This window comes from Pteropus vampyrus, unplaced genomic scaffold (genome assembly GCF_000151845.1).
Source record: "Pteropus vampyrus isolate Shadow unplaced genomic scaffold, Pvam_2.0 Scaffold137, whole genome shotgun sequence".
Lineage (NCBI taxonomy): Eukaryota > Metazoa > Chordata > Mammalia > Chiroptera > Pteropodidae > Pteropus > Pteropus vampyrus.
Window position 1 is genome coordinate 646,614 of NW_011888918.1, and position 11,468 is coordinate 658,081.

The window sequence follows — 11,468 nt, forward strand, 5'->3', positions numbered from 1 at the left end:
TCTTCAATTTTTTGCAAAAGTTTGAGGAGGATAGATGTTCATTCTTCTTTGAACGTTTGATAAAATTCACACATGAAGCCCTCTGGCCCAAGACTTTTGTTTGTTGGGAGTTTTTTTGACTATTTAATTTTGTTAGTAGTTATTGGTCTTTTCAGATTTTCTGTTTCTTCTTGATTCAGTCTTGGAAGTTTGTATGTTTCTAGGGATTTATCCATTTCTTTCAGGTTGTCCAATTTGTTGGTGCATAGTATTTTCTTTAATCCTTTGTATTTCTATGGTATCAGTTGTCACTTCTCTTTTTTCACTTCTGACTTTATTTACTTAGGTCCTCACTCTTTTTTCTTGGTAAGTCTGGTTAAAGTTTTATCAATTTTATTTATCTTTTCAAAGAACAAACCTTTGGTTTTATTGATATTTTGTATTGTTATTTTTAGACTCTATTTCATTTATTTCTGCTCTGAACTTCATTATTTCCTTCCTCTACTCTCTTCGGGTTTTGTTTACTTTTCTTTTTCTAGTTCCTTCGGGTGTAAGGTTGGATTGTTTATTTGCAATTTTTCCTGTTTCTTGAGGTTGTCCTGTCTTGCTATGAATTCCCTCTTACAACTGTTTTTGCTGTGTCCCATAGATTTGGGTCATTGTGTTTTAATTTTCATTTGTCTCAAGGTATTTTTTGATTTCTTCCTTAATCTCAATGTTGACCCATACATTGTTTAGTAGCATGTTATTTAGCCTCCATGTATTTGTATGTTTTTCAGTTTTCTTCTTGTAATTGATTTCTAGTTTCATACCATTGTGCTCAGAGGAGATACTTGATATGATTTCAGTCTTCTTCGATTCATTGAGACTGGTTTTGTGGCCTAATGTGTGGTCTATCTTGGAAAATGTTCCATGTGCACTTGAAAAGATTTTATATTCTGCTGCTTTGGAATGAAATATTCTAAAATGCAAAATCAATACATCTGATCTAAAGTGTCATTTAAGGCCATGGTTTCTTTGTTGATTTTCTGACTGGATAGTCTATCCATTAATGTCAGTGGGGTATTTTAGCCCCCTACTATTACTGTATTACTGTTCATTCCTCTTGTGTTTGTCTTTCAGTATTTGCTTTATATATGTAGGTACTCCTACATTGGGTGTATAGATATTTACAAGGGTTATATCCTCTTATTGATCCCTTTATCATGATGAAATGCCCTTCTTTGTCTCTTGTTATAGCCTTTGTTTTAAAGTCTATTTTGTCTGATACAAGTTTTGCTACCCCAGCTATAGTTTCATTTCCCTTTGCATGAAATATTTTTTTCCATCCATTTACTTTCAGTCTGTGTGTGATTCTGTCTGAAGTGGATCTCTTGTAGGCATCATATGTATGGGTCTTGTTGTCTTATCCATTTAGCCACCCTATGTCTTTTTTTAAAATAATCCTTTATTTTTCAGTAATAGTTGCATACAATATTAAATTAGTTTCAGATGTGCAACATAGTGATTAGACATCTATACAGTTCATAAAGTTACCCCAATAAATCTAGTACACGACACCATATATACTCATTAAAATATTATTGACTATATTCCTTATGCTACACTTTATATCTCCATAACTATTTTATAACTATCAATTTGTTTTTCTTAATCCCTTCCCCCTTTTTCAAAAACTCCTCCTACCACCCCTCTCCCCATTCTGGAAACCTTTTAAATGTTCTCTGTATCTATGAGTTTGTTTCTGTTTGTTTTGTTTTTTGTTGTTGTTGTTATTGTTGTTTAGTTCCACATGTACCTGAAATCATATGGCATTTGTCTTTATCTGACTTACTCCATTTAGCACAGTACCTTCTAGGTCCAACATGAAATATATTTTTCCATCCCTTTACTTTCCATCTTTGTGTGTCTTTTAACCTGAAGTGAGTCTCTTGTAGGCAGTCTATGTAAGGGTCTTGTTTTCTTATCCATTCAGCCACCTTATCTCTTGACTGGAACATTTAATTATTTTTCATTTAAAGTATTTGTTGATAGATATGTAGTTATTGCTATTCTTTATTCATATTTTTGATACATATTCTTTCTTCTTCTTAAAGAAGTCCCTCCAACATTTCCTGTAATACTGGCTTGGTAATGATGAACTCCTTTAGCTCTTTCTTGTCTAAGAAGATCTTTATCTCTCCTTCACTTCTAACTAATACTTTTTCTGTGTAGAGTAATCTTGGTTGTAGGTCCTGGCTTTTCATCACTTTGAATATTTTGTGCCAAACCCTCTAGCCTGCACAGTTTCTGTTGAGAAGTTGGCTGACAGTCTTATGGGGCTCCCTTGTAAGTAACTAATTGCTTTTCTCTTGCTGCTTTTAAGATTCTCTCTTTGTATTTAACCTTTGGCATTTTCATTATGATGTGTCTTGGTGTGGGCCTCTTTGGGTTCATCTTGTTTGGAATTTGAACTTCCTGGGGTTGTTTGTCTATTTTCTTCACCAGGTTAGGGAAGTTTTCCATCATTATTTCTTCAAATAGGTGCTCGATTTCTTGCTCTCTCTTTCTTCTCCTTCTGGTACCCCTATGATGTGAATGTTGATACAATTGACGTTGTCCCAGAAACCCTTAAACTGTCTTAATTTTTTTAAATTCTTGTTTAATTTTTGAATTCTTGTTTTTTTTTTTCTGTTTGGGTGGCTTCTGCTATTCCATCCTCTATACCACTGATTGGATCCTCTGCTTCATCTAATCTGTTGAGTCCCTCTAGTGTACTCTGCATCTCAGATATTGTATTCTTCATTTCGGACTGGTTCCTTTTATGTTTTCCATCTCTATTTTTATATTTTCTATCTCTTTAATAAAGTTCTCACTGAGTTCATCTACTATTCCCCTGAGTTCCTGGAGCATCCTTATAACCAGTGTTTTGAATTCTGTATCGGTTAGATTGCTTGTCTTCTCTTTGTTGAGCTCTTTTTTTTTTTGAGCTTTGTTCTGTTCTTTCATGTGGGACATGCTTGTCTCCCAATTTGGTTGCTTCCCTGTGTCTGTTTCTGTGTATTAGGTAGGGCTCCTAAATCTCCTGGTCTTTTATATAGTAGATGTGCTGTGGGACCCAGTGGCACAGTCCTGGGAGGGGTCCAGCTGCAGGCCTAGTTCAGCTACAGCCTGTGCACCTCCAGTGTCACTTGGTAAGAGTCACCAAGCAATCCACAGATAGCTGCCACCTGTACTGGGCTTATAGGTGCTTTGAGAGGCCAAGCCAGAAATCAAGGCCCGCTGCTGCTAGTGCAGGCTTGGGACTGCTCAGCAAGAGGTACAGGTCAAGCCAAGGCCAGATGCTGCTTCTTCAGGTTTTCTGAGTGTTTGAGAGATATTATGAAAGTCCACGGCGGGACCCAAAACAGCCCATTTGTATGGAATAAACCACTGGAAGTGGCTTCAGTGGGACTCTCAGGGAATCACGTGGATGGAGCCACTTTTGCTATCCAGGTTGACGGTGACTCAGATACTGCTTGCATCCACAGACTGGGAAGGGGGAGGGCTCAATAAAGGAACAATGGATACTGCCAGCACTTCTCTCTGGGAGAAAGTTGCCCGTCTAGCCCTCTCCCTGAAGTCCGAACACACAGGTAGTGTTCCCTGTGTGTTCCTGGTGTCCTTCAAGCAGCTGACCTGGCACTGGAGCTCAGAGCAAGTGAGCCTATCAGTGAATAAGGCTGGGCATGGGCCTTTTAAGAGGAACATCTGCAGCTCCTGCAGCCCTCTGTTCACTCAGCCACAACCTCTGCTGGTTGTCATAGTCAGAGGTTATGAAGATTTCTTTTCCTGGCACTGGAACTCTGGGCCGGGGAGCCCAGTTTGGGGCTGGAACCCCTCACTTCTTGGGGGTGGGTGGTGAGGGGGCTTTACAGCCAAGATAGCCCTTCCTATTCTTAATCGCCACATGCAGTTGTGGGACCAGGCCATTTCATGTCTCTACCCCTCCTACCAGTGTGAAGTGACCTGTTGTTTTTGTCCCTGGTTGTAGGGCTTCTGTTCAGCCAGACCTCAGGCTACTCCACCTGCTGGTTGCTCTGTGGTTTTGTTATAATTTTGTTGTGGTCACAAGAGGAGATGTGCACAGCCTCTACCTTCTACACCATCTTGACAGTTCTCCACCTTATGTCTTTTATTGGAGCATTTACTCATTTACATATAAAGTAATTTTGATAAGTATGTAATTATTGCCATTTTATGAATTGCTTTCTGGTTGTTTTTGTAGTTCTCTGTTCCTTTCTTATTCTCAAGCTCTCTTCTCTTGTACGTTGATGACTTTCTGTAGTGTTGTTTTGGGATCTGTTCTCTTTATTTCTCGTAAATCTCTTGTAGATTTTCAGTCTGTGATTACTACATGCACAGTATATACAAAATTGTTTTTAAAGCAGGCTGTTTAAGTTGATGGTCACTTAGGTCACCACATCCTAAAACCACTATAATTTTTATTCACCTCATCCAATGACATAAATGTTTTACTCTTTATTTTTTTACTTCTTTTGTGTGGAATTGTGTGTATCCTTTAATTTACTTTTATAATTGTACATGAACTTCCTATTTTTGCCTTTTAACCTTTCTACTAGCCTGATAGTTGGTGAGCCGCTGTTTTTATTATGTGTTTGTCTTTGTCAGTAAGAGTTTTTTTTTTATTGTAATATTTTCCTATTCATGTTTTTTTATCTTCATTTTCTTCTTCACTTTAAAGAAGTCCCTTAACATTTCTGTAATACTGGCTTGGTGGTGGTGAACTCCTTTAGCTTTTTCTTGTCTTGGAAGCTCTTTACCTCTTTTTTGCTTCTAAATGATAGTATTGCTAGGTAAAGTAATCTTGGTTGTTGGTCTTTGGTTGTCATCACTTTAAATATTTTGTGCCAATCTCTTCTTGCCTGCAAGTTTCCTTGGAGAAATCAGCTGAAACTCTTATGGGAGCTCCCTTGTACATAACATTTTTCCTTGCTGCTTTTAAGATTCTCTCTTTGTCTTTAATGGTTGGCATTTTAATTATGCTTTGTGTTGGTGTGGGCCTCTTTGAATTCATCTCGTTTGGGATTTTATGCACTTCTTAGACTTGTATGCCTATTTCTTTTGCCAGGTTAGAGAAGTTTTCAGTCATTATTTCAACAAATAGGTTTTGAATCCATTGTTCTCTTTTGTTTATGTCTGGTATTCCTATGATAGTTAAGGGACCTCTGGGACAACATCAAGCATAACAACATTTACATTATGTTGTTATGCTTGATGTTGTCCCAGAGGTCCCTTAACTATCATCATTTTTAAAATTATTTTCGCTTTTTGCTCTTCTGATTGGGTGTTTTCTGCTAATTCAATTATTTGTTTCATCTAATCTGTGGTTGATTTCATCTATCATATGCTTCATTTCCGATTTTTTAAAAAATAATTTCTATCTCTCTATTTAAGTTCTCACTGAGTTCATCTATTGTCCCCTTAAGTTCATAGAGCAACCTTATAACCAGTGTTTTCAACTCTGCACTTGGTAGATTGCTCGTATCCTTTTCATTTAGATCTTTATCTGGAGCTTTCTTCTGTCCTTTCATTTGGGACTAGTTTCTCTGTCTCTTCATTTTGGCTGCCTCCCTGTGTTTGTTTCTATATATTACTTAGATCTGCGACATCTCCCAGTCTTGGAAAAAAGGCCTTATGTATTAGGTGTCCTATGGGGCCCAGTGGTACAGTCTTCCTGGTCATGTGACTTGCGTGCTCCAAGGGTGTTCCCTGTGTGGGTTGTATATGCCCTCCTGTTATAGTTGAGCCTTGCTGTTAGCATATCAGTCGGTGGGAATGACTGATTAGCTAATTGGCTTTGAGTATTGGATGTGACTAAACTGATTAGCTCTTGTGCAGGGGCTGACTTCACAGAGCAGGATTCACTTTAGTGAGGCTCTGAAGCTTACCAGTTCCATTCTTTGGTGTGTCATTTGTGGAGCTAAATGGGTGGTGTTCAGATGTGGTCTGAATTCAGCCACCAGGTGTATTTGTTCTGAGGCCTATTTGGAGGGGCCCTGGTGCCAGCCCAGGTAAGCTGCTGCCTGTGCGCAGCACAAGGCCATCTGGTATGAGCTACAAAGTGATCTGCGGTTGGTAGTTGCCTGCATAAGGCTTGGAGGTGCCTAGAAGAGGCTATGCTGAGATCCAAGGCCAGCTGCCACTAGTGCCAGTCTTGGGGCTACTCAGTAAGTGGTACTGTGTATGCCGAGGAAAGTTGCTGTTTGTTTGGGATTTATGGATATTTGAGAGAGTTTAGGAAAGTGTGTGGTGTGGGCTGAGGCTGGCCACTTGTGTGGAACAACTGCTAAAAGAGTTTCAAGCTGGGCATGTGTATTGGGTGGGGGCGGGGCCTCAGGGAATAACCAGGGCAGGGAAAGCAGTGTTAACTAGGTTAATAGAAACTCAGGTCTGATGCTCCCTGTGCCTGCTAGTTGTGTGGGGTCAGGCTCAAAGGAACAATGGTGCTTGCTCGCACTGCTGTCCTGGAGAGAGGTGCCCCTTTACCCATTGCCTTGAAACTAGACAATGCAGCTTCTCCCCATATGTCTGTGGTGCTTTTTGAGCTGCTGTCCATTTGTTGGAGCTTAGGGTGAATGTTTGTGAGTGAATGAGTCTGTGCTTGGGCCCTTTAAGAGGATACCTGGGTCTACCGTAGCCCTCCTTCTCAGCCGGACAAAGTCCCCACTGATTTTTATAGCCAGATGTTGTGGAGACCACTCTTCTCAGAACTGGTGCCCTATGCAGGGGAGCCTGGTGTGTGGCTGGGACCCCTTGATCCTCAGGGAGTCCTCCACAGCCAAGATATCCCTCTAATTCTTAACAGCCAGCCACATGTGGGTGCTGGACCAACCCATTTAGCATTTCCACTCCTCCTACCAGTCTTAATATGGCTTCTTCTTCAGATTTATAGTTATAGGAGTTTTGTTCAGGTGGTTGTCTTCAGGTGGTTCTCAAGGGTGATCGTTCTATAATTTAGTTGTAATTCTGATGTGGTTGTAAAAAGAGGTGAGCACAGTGTTTACCTACTCTGCCATCTTGACCAGAAGTCAATGTGGCATATTGTTAAAGAGTTGCTTTGCTGCTGTGGGAAGCAGGAGTGATAGCCAGGCAGAAAACTACTGTAGTTGTTTACTTTCCTTCTCCATTAAATTCTAGTGTCTCATTGCTGAGCACCTACTAGAGGCATTATATTTTCTAGCTGTATGCTCTCAGACTGGCCCCTACAGTCATTTACCACTGACTACTCCAAGTTGTGAATTAGATCTCACAAATGAGCCCAGAATCTCTAAGGGGAAGTGGGCATTTAACCACAACTTTGGGAAGTAACAATTAACAATTCTCATTATGATGAGAATTTGAAGTTGTGCCAAACTATTGCCACTGATCTCCTGGGAGAATAGGGCAACACATTCCTCTTTCTGCACTTCAGCATCTTTGCTTGTAATAAAAGCTTATGACTAGATTAGCTTTTTAAAAAAGCTGCATTTTGACTGCAGCTTCTGCCATGGTATATAAGTGAGCTCAAAAAAGCATCACTCCCACCCTTAAAATGAAAAGGCTGAATTAGCTTCAAATTCACAATATTTTTTGGATCTGTCAGAGAGCTGAGGTTGCAAACTACTGGCCCAAAATATGATGAGAGAAAGGCACCAGCAGGGAGAGAGGAAACCCAAACATCCAAGACCAATATCAAAGGATCTAAAATAGGCATAATTAGAATCCTAGAAAGAGGAGAGAGAGAGAATAGGGCATAAGAAATATTCAAAGCAACAAGTTCAACAGTTTCTCCAAATTAGTGATTGGCATTAAACTACAGATACATAAATTTCAAGGAGGATAAATCCAAAAGAAAAAAAAAGATCACACATATCATATTCAAACTGCTGAAAATAAATGACAAAGAAAATCTTGAAAGTAGCTAGAGTAAAAGGAAACAATACATAGAAAAATACATGAGTAAGAATTAGAGCAAAAATCTTATCAGAAACCATGCAAACCACTAGATAAGGAGTATTATCTTCAAAGAGCTTTTGGAAAAAATATATCCAGCAAAAGAATATTTCAAACAGAAAGGAGAAATAGATTTTCTCAGACTAATAAAAACTGAGAGAATTAATTTCCAGCAGACCTACTGCATAACAAATGTTAAAAGTCCTTCAGGCAGTAAGAATATGATAGTAGACTGAAACTTGGATCTACATAAAGAAATGAAGATTGCAATCTGGAAATAAAAGGGAACATTCTTAATTTGATAAAGGTAAATTACAAAAAGGGGGGGGAACTAAAGCCAACATGGTAAGACTAACCACTTTTTCCCAAAGACCTCAAGGCCAAGATATTTTCTCACCACTCTTATTCAACACTGAATTTTGAAGTCCTGGCCAGTTTAATAAGGCAATAAAAGGAAATAAAATGAAATAGATTAAAATGGAAGAAACTAAACATGCATGATTTTCTAATAGAAAATCCTAAAGAAACAAAAAGAAATCTTATAATTAATAGGTGAGTTTAGTAAGGTTGTAAGATACAAGGTCAAGAAACAAAAATAAATAAATAAACTGCATTTCTGTATACTAGGAGCAAGCAATTAGAATTTGAAATAAAAATGGCATTTATATTAGTAGCCAAAAATTATATCCATAGATATAAATCTAATAAATGAGCAGAATATTGTATTTATGAATTTAGAGATGTAATATTATTTACTATTAAGTAATTACTATTACTTAATATTACTAAGAATCTAATTCTTCCCCTTATTTCTGTCCAAATTATTTACTTATAGATAATTTATCCAATTATTTATCCAAAACGAGTAACCATATTATTGAGTGATAACCCAAAGAATAAAATAATTATCCATAAGCCCATACGGGCATGAATAAGTGACTGAATAAATAAAGAGGGTGGGGGGACAGAAAACTCTTTCTTACAGAAAAGTTTCAATTAATAAATGTGAAAGAAATGAGGGAAATAGAAAATCCCATTAGAACACCCACAATAAGAGTCACTTCAAGAAAAATCTACCAATGAATGCTAAAATTATGTGTAAAGAATGATCAAAAGGCTCATACTCTTACTGAGTAATCTCATTTGAGAGATTCTAAAAGAGAGATTGTGCAATGTGCATATTCATTGAAGTACTATTTGCAAAATTTAGAAAAAGGGTAATGATTTGTGTTCAATGATAGGAAAATTATAGACATTCACTAAAATTTTAATTTATAAAGGTTACTTAACAATAGAGAAAAATATATATGATGTTGAATGTAGAATAGAAAATTTTATGTATTTTATGATTATAAAACATTTTAAAAATACAGAGAAACTGAAATTAAATATACCAAAGAAACAATGTTTTTGTTATGGTCAAAATTATTTCTTCTTTTCTATTTGCCACATAAATTGGTTAAATTACCTTTATGATTTAAAATAATTGAAAATAATTTAATTCTTATATAAATATGGAATTTAGGTAATTTTGTTAATAATTCAAATAGATCTTCAGCTTCAGGAAAGAGGAATATGCCAATTACTTCTTTGTAGTCTCACTACTGCTTAGTTGTAAGTTCTGATATGCAGAATGATCTCAATGAATATTTGCATACTGATTTTTCAATATTTATAGCTATAGCTGTCATATCAAGAAAAATGTTGTGCTTGTTTCTCTTCAAGTGACAGTTTTTATTTCATTCATGGAGAACCTGGACTCCCAACCTCACTTAGAAGTAATGAGATAGTGCTCTCCATCTTCTGCCAGAGTGGTCTCAAAAGAGTCCTCTAAGTCACAAGATTTAAATAAATAACAGAGTCTCATGATATATTATCAAAAATATCCAAGTTAAAATGGAAAATTGCTTATATCGAGAAGCAGAAAAATCTCTACTTGAATGAGGACAATATAACAAATGCCAAGACCAAAATAACAAGTGTTAGAATTATCTAACAAGGATATTAAAGCAGCCATCATAAAAATGCAATTACAAACATGCTTGAAACAAATTAGAAAAGAACCAAAGACTCAGAAAAAAAGATAGAAGAGCCAAAGGGAACTTTTAGAACTAAAATATACAGTAACTGAAATAACTCAATGGCAATATGGTGAAGGCAAAGGAAATAATCAGAGACTTTGAAAATGAAACAATAGAAATTACATAATCTGAACACTAGAGAGAAGATAGACTGAAAAAAATGAGTGAAACCTCAAAGAACTGTAGGAATAGAACAAAAGATATAACGTCTAGGAAACAGATTTTCCTTATCTTTTTGAGTTTGTAAAGTTGTGTTTGACTCTTCAAGCACTGTCTAACACTGTCAGGTGTGGCTCTCAGTATATGTGGAGGAAATATTTAAGACCACTATAAATAAAGGAGAGTTAATGGATATAAAGGAAAGTAAAGTTTTATATTCCACTCAAACTGGTAAAATGTCAGCAGCAATAGACTGGTAGGTAGAACTTGTATATTAACAGCTGCAAAACAATTTGTTCCTTGTGTTTTCTTTTTATCTTCCAAATATTCTGTACTTGGATCTGGAGAAAACTGCTACCTGGAACCACCAACAGACAGAAAGAAAGGAAGGAAAGAAGAGAAGGATGGTGAGGAGGAGTAGAAGGCATGAAGGAAGGAGGGAAAGGAAGAAAATCTTCCTATCCACAGAATTTTAATTTATGGAGGTGACTGAGTGACAATGTGGAGAGGCTAATGCCTTTGAAAGATTTAGATTACTTGTAGTTTTAAAAGAAAGGGGCATGCCACATCACGCAAGGCCATGTGAGAAGCACCTGTGTTGGTCAAGAGGCAGAAAGAGCAAGGGAACGACTAGGCTAGAGCCTTCACTGGATTTTCTGAGAGAAAGGTAAGGCAGGACAAGGTAGACAGCTTAGGACTGGCAAGTTTGAATAATTAGAGAGGTTTCTGAGGTCTAGGGATAGCTATGAGTTGATTTAGAGCAAGGAAAATATTGGCTTGTTGTGTGAGTTTCATCAGGAGATGGTTCATAGTATGGGCTCTGGATCTCCGGGGAACTGTAAACAACTTTGGCTATTATTTTGGGTCTATAATTAATGGATGACAAATAGACAAATACAAAAATCTGAGAAAACACAGAACACTCTTTCTGTCCAAATTTCCAGGAAAAGGAAAGGCCAGCAAGGACTTAGCAGGAAGATCCATCCCCAGTGGCAGGAGTGGCTTGACCTGCCTGTAACAGTAGCAACAACAGATCCCAGGTAGACTAAGTCGAGCTCTCCAAATCCCAATTCCCCCACTGTCAGCAGGAGCAGGCCAATCTGCCAACAGAAGAATCTGGGTAAGCCAAACTATCCCCTGCAACATACCTGCCAGGAGCAGATGAATCCTCTGCCTGCACAGGCAGTGTCAGCAGGATTGGTGTTTCCTGATTCTCCATCTAGCAGCAGAAAACACTCCAGGACTTGTATCTTCCAAAACTCCACCCAACAGCAG